The 12,545-nt window shown below is 44.0% G+C and overlaps 1 protein-coding gene across 7 annotated transcripts in view; it reads left to right on the top strand.

Moving 5' to 3' along the window:
* The window catches only part of LOC124231332 (dual specificity tyrosine-phosphorylation-regulated kinase 1A), a 138,255-nt gene that overhangs the window by 729 nt on the left and 124,981 nt on the right, over window positions 1-12,545 (top strand). For 4 of the 7 annotated variants that reach the window (XM_046648071.1, XM_046648067.1, XM_046648070.1 and 1 more), the window contains exon 1: window positions 464-1,224. The exons of 1 other annotated variant lie outside the window; for it this stretch is intronic. The gene's annotated coding sequence lies outside the window, so the exon portion shown is untranslated. Of the gene's footprint in view, window positions 1-463; window positions 1,225-12,545 lie in introns of those variants that run through there. 2 more of the 7 variants (XM_046648068.1, XM_046648076.1) reach the window with 2 other exon arrangements.

The following is a 12,545-nucleotide window of genomic DNA, read 5'->3' on the forward strand; positions in this document are numbered from 1 at the left end:
CGGCGGGCGCTCGCGCACAGGCCGAGCCGCCGCCTCGGCCCCCTTCCCTTCCCCTTCCCTTCCCTTCCCTCCCTCGCCCGGCCGGCCCCCTCCTCTCCCCTCCCCCGAGCGAATCACGCGCCCTCCTCTGACACTCCTAGCGGGCCCGAGCTCCGAATTTATCCTTCACGTGACCTGAGGGGGTTGGGTGGTTGGTTGGGGACCGAGGGGGAGAGGGAAAGGAGGGAACGGAATCTGCCGTTGCCCGAGCAACAGGCCCCGCCCGCCGGCTTGGGGCCGGGGGGCGGGAGGAGGACGTCAGCACGTCAGCCGGGGTTTTGCGTTTTGATTGACAGTTGCTATAGCGACCGGGTCGGTCCGTCGCCATTTTGTTGGTTGGTTTTTTTTTAAACCCTTTCGCTTCCCGCCCGAATAATAATAAAAAGCCCCATTGGAGTGAGGCGGGGGTGGCGGCGGCAAGAGCGGCGGGGGGATCCGGGGAGACTGCTGCCGTCGCTGCTGCTGATCGCGGCCCAGGTCGGGCTCAGGGAGCGGACACCCCGAGCGGGGGGTGCGGGCGCCGCCGCCGCCGCCGCCGCTTCTGCTGCTGCTGTTCCTGCTGCTGCTGTTGGTGCCGCTGCCGCCGCCGGCGAGCGGGCGGGACCGGTGTGAGTGTGAGAGTGTGTGTGTGAGTGAGCGTGTGCGAGGGCGAGTGTGCGCGCGTGTGTGTGTGAGTGTGTGTGAGTGTCTGTCTGTCTGTGCGGGGACTCGGGGGCGGGCGGTTCGGGCTCTCCTGGCGGAGCAGCCGCCGCCGCCGCCGCCGCCGCTCGGGCCCCGGCGCTTCTCGCTGCGCAGGTTTGGAGCGCGCGCCATTTTGTGAGATTTACAAAATCCTCCTCGGGAAGAAGCCGCCGGCAGCGGCCGCCGCTCGGCGCCCGGCCTCGTCGCCGCCGCCCTCCGCGCCGGCCCGGGCCGCGCGGCCCCGCCGCCGGGCGTCGGGGTCCGGGGACTGCGGTATTTGCCGGGGAGGGGGCTGTCGCCTCCCCGGCCCCGGGCGCCGCTGGAACCGCGAGCCGGAGAGAGACTGAGAAGGCTGCGGCTCGGCCGCGGAGCCGGGAGCGCCGGGGGCGGAGAGAGGCGGCCGGGGCGGCGCTGGCTGCGGAGGCCGCGGCGGGAGCGCAGCGGCGGGAGCCCGAGGCTGAGACTCACCGGAGGGAGCGGCGCGAGCGCCCCGCCATCGTCCCGGTGAGTGTCCGGCCCGGCCGCGGCCCCGCCCGGCCCGGCGCCCGGCTCCCCCCGCGGGCGGCCTGCAGCCGGGCCCGCGCCGAGGCCGGCCGGGCGGAGGGAGGGACCTGCCATTTTAGGAGGAGGCGCCGCGGCCCGGGGCCGGCCGCCGGGGGAGGGAGCCCGCCGGGCCCGGTCCCGGAGGAGAGGCGGGTGCGAGCGGAGGGAAAGTTCGGAGGGTGGGAGCGGGGGCCGCGGCCTCCGGGGAGCCGGGGCCCGGGGGCCGGAGAGAGCGCCAGACCTTCACTGGTCGCCCGAGCGGAGGGGAGGAGGTTGTCTTCTTCCTCCTCCTCCTCCTCCTCCTCTTCCTCCTCATCCTCTTCCCCCAGCTCCTCCCTCGTCCCTCCTCTCGGTCCCCACCAGTGTGGGAACCGCCGGGGTTCTCCGCAAGGACAATGCACGGGTTAAGAAAATGGGGCCGGCTGCTGGGCGAGGCGCCGGGGAAGGTCGGGCGGCCGGCGCCGCCGCGGCCCTTCGGGGTGTGCGCTGGAGCGAGGGCCCTCGGCGTGCTCGGAAGTTGTGCAGCGAGTGCAAGCGATCCCGGCCGCTCGGGAGGGAGGAATGACCTGTTTAGCAGCCGGAGGAGTCGGTGGCCGGGGATGCGTCAGTTATAATGGATACCTGGCCATTGCCACAAAACTTCGCAAGTCTATTTGCAGGCGCCAGCCCACTCTGGCTTAGACACGCCGAAGCTGGTGAAGATCTTTCACACTTAGCGAGGGGCCCCTCCCTAGTCTGAAATAGTTAAAAATGGCACAGTGAGTGAGTGACTTCAGTTACCTGTCTGTGCTTTTCGTCCAACCCTAGATTAGCTGAATTTTGTAATCTAGGTGCAGCGCTTAAATGCCAGCACCGTTTGGTTCTTGAATTCCGCCCAGGTTGTCAGAAAACACATCTTAGAACGTTGTTTTCACCCGGCATTGAAAATTAGGACGAAGAATGCCAGGTACCATTCTCAGGGTGTTAACTCGCTTATCCTACCAGTAGGAACGGTTACCCATTTTACAGATGGGAAAACTGAGCTGTGACTCGTCCAAGGTCATACAGCTGGGGACTCCAGCAGCAGGAGTCTTCAGCCAGCCGGGGCTCTTAATCACTAGGTTATAACTAGTTATTATAAATACTGGCAAATTTTGGAGTGATCTGTGCGTAATGACTCAGGGTTCTAACCTAGAGATTGTGTCCATGTATAGTGTTGAGCATGGAATTAATTTAGTGCTTTGCGGAAGTGGAAAGGAAAGACTGAGATGAGAATGAAACTTGTCAGTCTTCCCCCCTCTCCCCAAAGAAAACTCTGTAGACAGTTTTTGAATGGAAGGAATTAAAAACTATTCTTTGGTGCGTTTTGTTCTTCACACTTAATTTTAATTATAGGCATCCTTAAGTATTGATGAGTCATGAGAAAGTTTTGTGTAAAGTTATTTTTAGTCATTTTTTTAATCTTTGAATACGTAGATTTCTTCTTTACATACTTTACACATACAAAGTGCTTAGGAATGGATATATTTAATACTTTGGTGTTTGTGGTGTTTTAATAATTCGGTGGAATTACCTTTAGCTTTTGTTTTCTTGTATTTCTCGGATCTTGGTGGTTTAGTTACTTGGAGAGAATATTATTTTTGGATAGACTATAAACGTGAGAGTAGAACCAAAATTGCTAAATTTTAATTTCTAAAATTCAAGATTTTAAACTGAAGAAGATAGTTTCAAAGAAATAGCATTTAAGACAAAGATTTACTCGATTATAGTGAAGATATTTAGTATACGTGTGACTTACACTTACCCCAGAGCTTTTGGGGGATTTGCTTTGAAACAGCGGCGGTGTTTATGGTGGCTGTCCAAGTTCATTTAGACTTCAAACCTTGCCAGAAAGTTAAGGACTCCTGTCAATGTCTACACCAAGTTCTGTTGTAAAACTGAGTATAAAAAGTTGATAAGTGGCCTAGACTCAGAAATTAATTATTCTAGAAGGAAGGGTCACCCCTGTGTCTGTAAGGTGAAGACACACTTCTTTAAAATATAGAGAAGATTTAGATTTGAAGGAATGGACTTGAGTGAATGATCATTGTTGGTGGGGTGGGAGACAGACTAAGTCATCTAGTGGATCCTTGTTATTGTTAGGAATTCGGAATTTAGGTGTAAGATCATTTCCTAAACTTATTTTAAAGACATTTTGGTGGGACCTTTAGAAACTTAACAAATGTACAAAATTACTGTCCAGTGAGGCTTCAAAAATTAACGAGTTAGTCCAGTTTTTTAGGGGCACTAACATCCAAATTAAATGAAAATAATCTATTTTAATGCAGTGTCTTGTTTGGGAATGTGGATAGTAGAAAAAGACCCTTGGTTGGAATTTTTTTCCCCTCTAGAATATTGTCTGCCCCTTAGTTTTATTTAAAGAGAGTTTTTGTGTTTGTGACTTAAAAATATGAGGGTGGAGTAAGTGCACCAACTGGTATTTAGGGAATTTACATAGGTTTTTATAGTGCTGTGACTAGTTATCTGCAAAAGCAAAATTCAAGGTAACTTGTTATAACACATGATATAGAGTGACCTTTGGCGTGCATTTTAGTTTGAAACTCTACAAAGGAAGAAGATGCTAATTTGTATTGAATCTTGGCTACTAGTTGAAAATAATTTAGAAAAATAGCTTAGAAATTTAGACTGCCTAGGGATGTTTTCACGTGCATGTTTATGGTTGGCAAGAATCTGGTTACGGGAAGAAAATTTGTATAGAAGTAATTTAATTATGAGTGAGAAGGGAATTGCCATATTCGTGACATTAAAAATAAGATTAACAGAAGAGGGGGCTTCATTTGTGACTTTCTTGGTATTTGTGATAAGGTGCGTGTCAGTTTTTCGTTGCTTTAGCATTAGCTTTTCTCTTATTTCAGAGAACTTTCAGATTTCTTATACACACACCCACATCCACACCCACACCCCCGAGCAATTTCTCTTTTGTCCCTCAAGGAAAAACTTGAACCATCTGAACCTAGCAGACCCCCAAAACTTCCAGAAAGTCTTTATAAAGAACTTGGCTCTTCTCTCCCAAAATTTTATTAGTCTTCTAATTTTGTTGTATTCCTTGTCAGTAATTTAAACTTACAGCTAAGGATCTCTACTTTCTGTTGAGTGCTTTGGTGCTTTTACCTCCAGATACTCATGTATATTTTCTATTGAGAAGTAAAGATAGTAGTTGATACCATCGAAGTGGTCACCTGAAACTTGATAGTGACTCGGTTTGCCCTTTCAAAGTGAATTGAGTGACGCATACCTTACGCATACACCTTGTATATACATAGTGGTTATGCCTTTTAAAAGATTTCTTACCATATATTATTTTGACCGTTGAGCAATGTTTTGATGGCTAGAGAAATTGTGGTAGTTCATACCCCAAGGTTTGTACAATTTTGGATTAAAAATTTTGGAGGCTTAAATTTGTGTTTAATTACTTGGACAGAAATCATGAGACTATTTTAAATTACCTAAAATTTCTCCTCAGTTGCCCTTAAATGAAAAAATCTTTTGAAATCTTGCCTTATGTCAATGCTACAATGTTAGGCTGAAGTTTAAAGTAAAGTTTACTTACCATTGGTTATGTGAAAGTGAAGTGTTGACTTCTCATGACTAAAATAATTAAAGGTTCACATTAGGTTATTAAAGACAAGTCCTATTTCCTAACCTAGTGTCTACGGGCAGCCTTAGTTCCATTTTTTTGGTATATGAAAGAAAACAAAATGATTTGGAAATATTGTATAAATGAGCTAAATATTTTTAAAAAGCTATGCTTTTCCTTTGAAGTCCTACTTCCAGAGTTGTAGACCAAGTTAAAGTTTTTATTGGAGATGATAACTCACAGTACATTGAGCATCTTAAGTGGTGGCGTACTTTTTGCTAATACAGAACCATTTCGGCTTCTTGGCACTTGATTCTTCTACCAGAGCTATGTGCCCTCTCTTCTAGAAGGTGATTTTTAAAAGTTTGTATTACTGTTAAAGTTTTGAAAGATACATATTTTTTGTTTGAGGGACATGTGCTCGTATCTAAGAAATAGTGCGTAACAGCTTAAAATGTATGTTTACTCTTTTTTTTTTTTTGAAGATTTTATTTATTTTTCCTTCTTCTCTCCAAAGCCCCCCAGCACATAGTTGTATATTTTTAGTTGTGGGTCCTTCTAGTTGTGGCACGTGGGACGCTGCCTCAGCGTGGCATGATGAGCAGTGCTGGGTCTGCACCCAGGATTCGAACCAGTGAAACCCTGGGCCACCTAAGCAGAGCATGCAAACTTAACCACTTGGCCACGGGGCTGGCCCCTGTGTGTTTACTCTTGATGAATTGTTTTCGAGTTTTCTCTCTCCAGTAATTGAAATGCTTGTTTAAATTGATTTTGTGGGAGGGGGCTTAGTGAATTGGTTTAACATGGAGTTCAATATCACCTCTATTTAAATAACATTCCCTGTTCATTAAATAGCCCCCTAATTTTTCTAAGTATATAAAACGCTCAATGACAGCTGTTTTTTTCTTTTTTTTAAGTTTTGTGGATATTTGTGGTTAAGGTTGGCATCTTAGCACATGCGTTTGGGTAAAAAGAGCTCCAACCATGACATCTGTCCAAAGTCTACTTGATATCTATTTAGCGACAGCAGTTGAGGCGGCATGATGCTATGGAGAGAGTACTCACCTGTGGGATGGTGCTGGGCACAGGCTTCAGAGTTAGGCAGATCTGGAATCTTAACCGGTCCTGCTGCTCTGGCAGTGTGGACTTGAGGCACAGTGATGTCGCTAAGTATCCATTTCTTCTGTAAAATGGGGCTCATGGTGCTTACCAGAGAGTTCTTGTGAAGGCCGAGATCACGCATATAAATTTCTTAGTAGCTTTCTTCTCCCCCTTCTCCCTCCTTTCCTCTTGCTTATGGTCTTAGCCATGAATGCCACTTCTTTAGAGAGGCCTTCCCCAAACCCCCAGTCTAGGTAAGGTTCCTTGGCTCTGCATTCTTACAGGGCTTTCTGCTTTTTTTCACAGCCCTTATTGCAAATAGGTATATAATTATTCATATATATTCATATATATAGTTATTCATTTAATATTTCTTCTTCCTTTCTCCATTAGATCGTAAGGTCCATCTGGACAGGAATAATTTTTTCTTGCTTATGCCTGTGACTCCAGTGCCTGGCACCTAGCAGGGATAGATAAATATGTGCACAGAATGATAGAATGAAGAACCTGTCTGCTGAATCTTGCCTGAGTAGCACAACCTTGGGCAAAGTAGCTTCTCTGAGCTTTAGAGTCTTATATGCCAAATGCATATGGCACAGCTGCCCTGTCCAGGATTTTGAGAATGTGAAATGAGATACTGAAATGAGGTGCTTTGCAAAAGCGTAGAATGCCTTATAAATATAAGTTGGTATAGTAGCGATAATTTCAGTAGAGGGATTACCCAAGAACTTGTAATTAGAGTTTCAGCTTTACTCGGTTCATAAGTAACTATTGTTTAATATGTGTTATAAATTTAAACTTTCTGTATGCATTAGTTAGAACACAAGATTGAGCCTATGTTCTGACTAATACAGTGACTTAAACAAGAAATTCATTTCTCTCTTAGAGTAGTCTAAGGTTGATGTGGTGGCCCCATGACGTGGGGGACCTTGGTTCCTCTGTCCTGTTGCTTGCTTATGATTAAGGAGATACCATTTCCGGTATAGTACGAGACAGCTCACCACCACGTCCACGGTCCAGGAACAGGATGTGGGGAAGGCACATCCCCTCCCTTTAAAGACAAGCCTGGAAGTTGCATACATGACTTCTGTTTACACTTGTTGGTCAGAACTTAGTCAGGTGGCCACATTTAGCTGCAGAGGAGGGTGGGATATATGGTCTTTGGTAGGGTGGGTGACTATTTTGCTGAAACTGTTTCTACTGAAAAAGAGGAGAATGGGGGATTATGAGACATTTCCTGTCACACTTTCAAATGTTTTGGAAGAAACTGGCAGAAATAAACTTTGAAGAGACAACTTACTGCATTAAGTAATAAGTTTTATTTTCTTCTTCTTCTTTTTTTTTTTTTTAAAGATTTTATTTTTTCCTTTTTCTCCCCAAAGCCCCCCGGTACATAGTTGTATATTCTTCGTTGTGGGTCCTTCTAGTTGTGGTATGTGGGACGCGGCCTCAGCATGGTTTGATGAGCAATGCCATGTCTGCGCCCAGGATTCGAACCAATGAAACACTGGGCCGCCTGCAGCGGAGCACGGGAACTTAACCGCTCGGCCACGGGACCAGCCCCTAAGTTTTATTTTCCATATCTGGTCATTAGTCTTTTGAACTATGTGTGCAAATTCAAACAGATCATTAGTATTCAGTATATACAATATATATATATATAGTCAGATAAGAAAAAAATGTAGCTAAACTTCTGGTAGTAAAGGAATTTTGGGTTTAATAGCATATTATCTTACAGTATTTCCTGATAGAAGCATGACTCTTGATTGCTTTGGCTATATTGTATATAAAGAATTTTTGGAATCTAAGCTTTTGGATTTAGTTTTAATAGTCTCCTAGACTATACTGTATGTATTCCTGCTCATATCCTCAGCAAACAGTCCTAGAATGACACTTGAATCTTGTCTTGTTTTCAGTAAATGTTTGGGTGCCTGAAGTCTCAAGGGGGTGATAGCAGTCATGTTGAAAAATACATTTATTATCCTGGTCTTCCTCTTTAATTTCTGAGGTCTTGAAAAAAGAGGAACATCTGGGTTCCTTTGAACTATAGAGTATTATTAGGTCTAGCAGAGATCTGAGAAACTAATGGTTCTCAAACAGTCTTCTGGGGAACTTGGCAAAGTTATGGGATTCCCAGGCTCAGGTGCTTCTCTTTCTGCAGGTTTGGGGTGATGCTCTGGAGTCTCTTAGTTGGGACTCCAGGTAATCCTGATGCAGTAGAAACATTTTGAGAAGCATTGCTGTAGTTCATCCCCCTCACTTTAGAGAGGGAAATGGATGCAAAGAAAGAAATGACTAACCAGTGCCTCAGAATAAGCAGGCTTGGGCCTAGCGTATGTTTTCTTGACTCCCGCTTCTTTGTACTTTCTGCAAAAGAGGGGGCAGAGGACCGAGTACCACTGCATGAGAACTTTATAGGGATAACTGTCTTTCTCAAATATATGTTGCTTTTTATATGTGAGCTCATGGGTAGTGAATGGTTGGCTCACTTAATTGTCCTTTCAGCCCCTTAGAAAAATAGTCTGAGTTAGTCAAATGAATGTTTAAAGGTGGGAGTTGGGGTTTTACATGAGGTATAGTTAGTGTCAGTGCTGTAGTAGGTAGAGTAGTATATGTACAGCATTGGGGTAGAAGATGGCTAGGTGCCTACTTGGGATGATGAGAAGGAACAAAGGTAGGTCTTCTCCCCAAATGATTACTTTCTTTTCATCTGGTTTGCTTGTAGTTCTCACTGTTGCATTCATTCCTTTAGATTAAGGTAAAAACTAGATTCCCTAATTTAAAATGGAAATATTCCCAGGGGAATATCCTTTATCTGTTATCAGGTTAACACTTTATTTTTATCAATTAGCTGGCTGTTGTTTTAAAAATTGGAGATTAGCACCTGCACTAACAGGAGAGCTTTTTGGAAAGGGGAGGAAAGAGTAGAGCACATGTGCCCTTGCCTGAGGACAGTGAAGGGCATGTTTAAGAAATGTCAGCTTGGAGTATAGTCCTGGAAAGGTTCATGGAGGCTTCTCTGGTGGCCTGAGCTTGGTAGCATTAGACTGGCACTTGCTGGCTTCTTGTCACTAGGAGTGTTGGTAATGGGACTGTGGATAATTTTGCTGAGGACCTACTGGACTTGATTGAATAACTCTTGGAATGGAAGGAGTGTCCTTTTTTTTTTTTGGTGCTAGGAAAGATTGGCTCTGAACTAACGTCTGTTGCTAATCTTCCCCCCCCCCCCTTTTTTTGGTCCCCAAAGCCCTAGTACATGGCTGTATATTTTAGTTGCAAGTCCTTCTAGTTCTTCTCTGTGAGCTGCTGGCACAGCATGGCTACTGACAGACGGGTGGTGTGGTTCTGCAACCGGGAACTAAACTTGGGTGCCAAAGCACAGCATGCTGAACTTCAACCGCTAGGCCATCAGGGCTGGCTCAAGGAGTGTCGTTTTTTTCTTAGTGTTTTTCATCTGTTTAGGGCTCCTATTTGAGCAGTCCTCCAGCATATCAAACATGTAAAGTATTGTTCTGATCACCTAGAGAATTTTAGTTTTTAAAGATCGAGTAATATATACTCATGGTTTAAAAAAAAAAAAGATCAAGCCCCATAGAATGGTGTCAAACCACCCTCCCTGCATGCCTCATAGATGACAGCTGTTCAGTTTTTCCTACCAGAAATGTCCTATGTATGTATATATAGATATACAATTGTCTATATAGTAAACATTTAATATGTGTTACAAAACTTTATGTTTAATATGATCCTATTTGTTTTTTTTTGAAGTGCATAGACATTGTGGTGCGTGTGTATGTGTACACAGTGTCTGTGCACTTAAAATCAAAAGCAAATGGGATCATGCTAAACAATTTTGTAACTTACACTTCTAGATCTCTCTTAGAAATATGCCACCTCAGCTGATAGAGTTTCCCTGTTGTTTTTAATGGTTGGGAAGTGTTCCATGTTACGGATGTACACAATTTAGTCAGTCTCTATTAAAGAGCATTTAAGTTTTCATGTGTTTGCTATTTTAAACAATGCTGCAGTGTGCATCCTTGTACGTATAACTGTGTTCTGTGAGTGTAGGTCATAGGGTATATATGTATAAGGGAGATTGCTGCTTCACTAGGTTTATGCACATTTGAATATGTATTGCCAACTTGTCTTCCAAAAAGCACCAGTTTATACCTCATCAGCAGTGTCTTGAGTTCGCAGAGCTTCCCAATCTCACCAACACTGGTGTTATCAAAGTTGTAAATCTTTGTCAGTTTAATAGGTGAATAATGATGTCTAGTTGTTTGGATTTACATTTCTTTAATTATGAGTGAATTTGAACATCTTAAGTTGTATTATGTCTTGTTCTTAAAATATTCTTTGTTAGACATACAGTTAAAAATATTTTCTGATTTTCCTGTATTTCTTTATTCTGTTGAATGAAAAACTGATGTTTTGCTTAGTTGTAAATGCTTGTAATTGTAAATGCTTTGATAAATTGTAAAAGGGGATTCTTGTTCCTCTTCAGTTGACTAAACATTTGACTGTCTTCTTAAAAAACATGTGAATTATGGTGGTGGAAGCTTTAGCTACAAAAGTGAGAAGATTTGGTTACCTCTCCTGTTAGTGTTGAGATAGTTGTGTATATACAGGCAAGATGAGCACAGGTACGACCATGGCTGCGCACAGTTGGAGGTATTGATATGCGCAAGACAGTTCTGGGGAGTTGCGCATGCCTTATGGAGGAAGTGGGACTAGATCTTGGTCTTGAAGAATGGATAGGCTTTTTATAGTGGAACCTGAGGAACTGACAGTCCGCTGGAGGAGGTCATGTGGGCAGCCTTTGCTGGTGGGGTAAGTGAAAGGTGACTGTAGAATGACAGAGTTCTGTGCCTGGAGAATGAGAGAGAGAGAGAGAGAGAGAGAGAGAGAGAGTGTGGTATGCTAGGGGAGGGATAGGGAGAGCTGCAGTGAGAACAGAGATTGAAGGAGCTTAAATGTTATGAGGAATTTGAAATTGGGGCAGTTGAAGGTTTTTCAGCAGGGCAATAACGACAAATCTGTGGGTTAGGGAAATGACACTGAGGAGGGCTGGGAAGGAAAAGAAGAGGTAAAAAGTAGAAGACAGGTAGAAGAGCCAAGTTTGGAACACCTTAAAAAAGTCTTAAATTATTTAATTTTCAGCAGAACAAAGTGAGTATTTCTGGATTCAGACAGCAGTGTGGCCAAGTTTTTGGAGATAGAAAGGAGAGAATTAAACTTTGGTGGCAGTATAGTAAAAGGTTGTAGGAGTGGAATGGTTGGTTTGATGGGACGACAGTCGAGAGTATTTCCTACTGAGGACCTGAAGGAACTGTGGAAGAAAAGAAGAGAATTATTATTGTAGTTCAAACCTTCCGTTAGGGACAGGTGGAAATAATTTGTAGCACCATTAAAGATGAGCTAAAAAATGGAGCGGTGGGAGAAGGCAGTGTTAGAAGCTGTGACTGGAAAGGAAAAGGTTGTATCATAATTCATGGTTTGAAAAGTATAGAGTTAGCTGAACATGTGAGAGTTTAATGTATTCTGAGTGCCTTAGTATTTTCCTGAAAAATAGCATATTCTGTTTATTTTCACATGTCCCCTTATTTGGAGACCAATCATCTAAAAGGCGTTTATCTTGTAAGGTGGATAGAATTATTTCTGGAGTAGCTGCTAGTGCCCACCGTGGAACTAGAGCCTGGGAATCCCTGCTGGAATGTCAGTGCCGTCGCGGAAGTTGTGTTCTGCTGGGGATCTCTGGGAGTCTGGAGTGGGCTTACACACTCAGTCTCCAGTAGACATAGATTTTCCTTAAAGGGAACACAGTCTACGAAGTTGAATAATTTTTGATGTTGCTTTTTGAAGGTCATAATTTTTGTCTCATTTTGGCAGTTAATTTTGAGTCAAAGTTTATTTGTATATAAATAAGACTCCAGTCCTTAAGACAAGTACTGTCTGCTGAAAAATTTGTTCTGATTTGATCATTTCCCCTTGAAAAGAACAACTGTCATCACAGTGGTGTTTTTCACATCATCTTTGCATCAAACACATTCATTATTGAGAGACATTACTTCTGTGGTACAGAAGATTGTTTCATAAAAGTTTTTCAAAACAGCAATGGTAAGAAAATTACTAGGATCTCATTGAGTATTTTACAATCTAATTTCACTTTTTGAATTTCCCTATAATGATTCTGTGGTACAGTTCCAAACATCAGTAAAGCTAGGTAAATTTACCTAAGAATTGGCCTGAAGGCCCACCGTTACTCAGCAGTATTAGAATCAGCTATGCAGAGGGGAGAAATTGAAGATAGGCATCTTAGGATTCCTGGGAGACAGCTTGGAGGAAGGCTGTTTGCTGAATAAGACAAAGATACAGACGTCTGAAGTAAAGGATGTGGGCGTATAGGGAAGGTCAAGGAATAAGGACAGTTCAGTAGAATGGGCAGGAATGGAAGAGGGATTTGAGCACATGAATGAACAAGAATTCTTTGTCCTTTAAAAAAAACTGATGATTTATTGTGACTTCTGGGGTAAAGACCAAGCTAGTCAACAAGACCCTGTTCCTA

This window comes from Equus quagga, chromosome 21 (assembly GCF_021613505.1).
Source record: "Equus quagga isolate Etosha38 chromosome 21, UCLA_HA_Equagga_1.0, whole genome shotgun sequence".
Classification (NCBI taxonomy): Eukaryota; Metazoa; Chordata; class Mammalia; order Perissodactyla; family Equidae; genus Equus; species Equus quagga.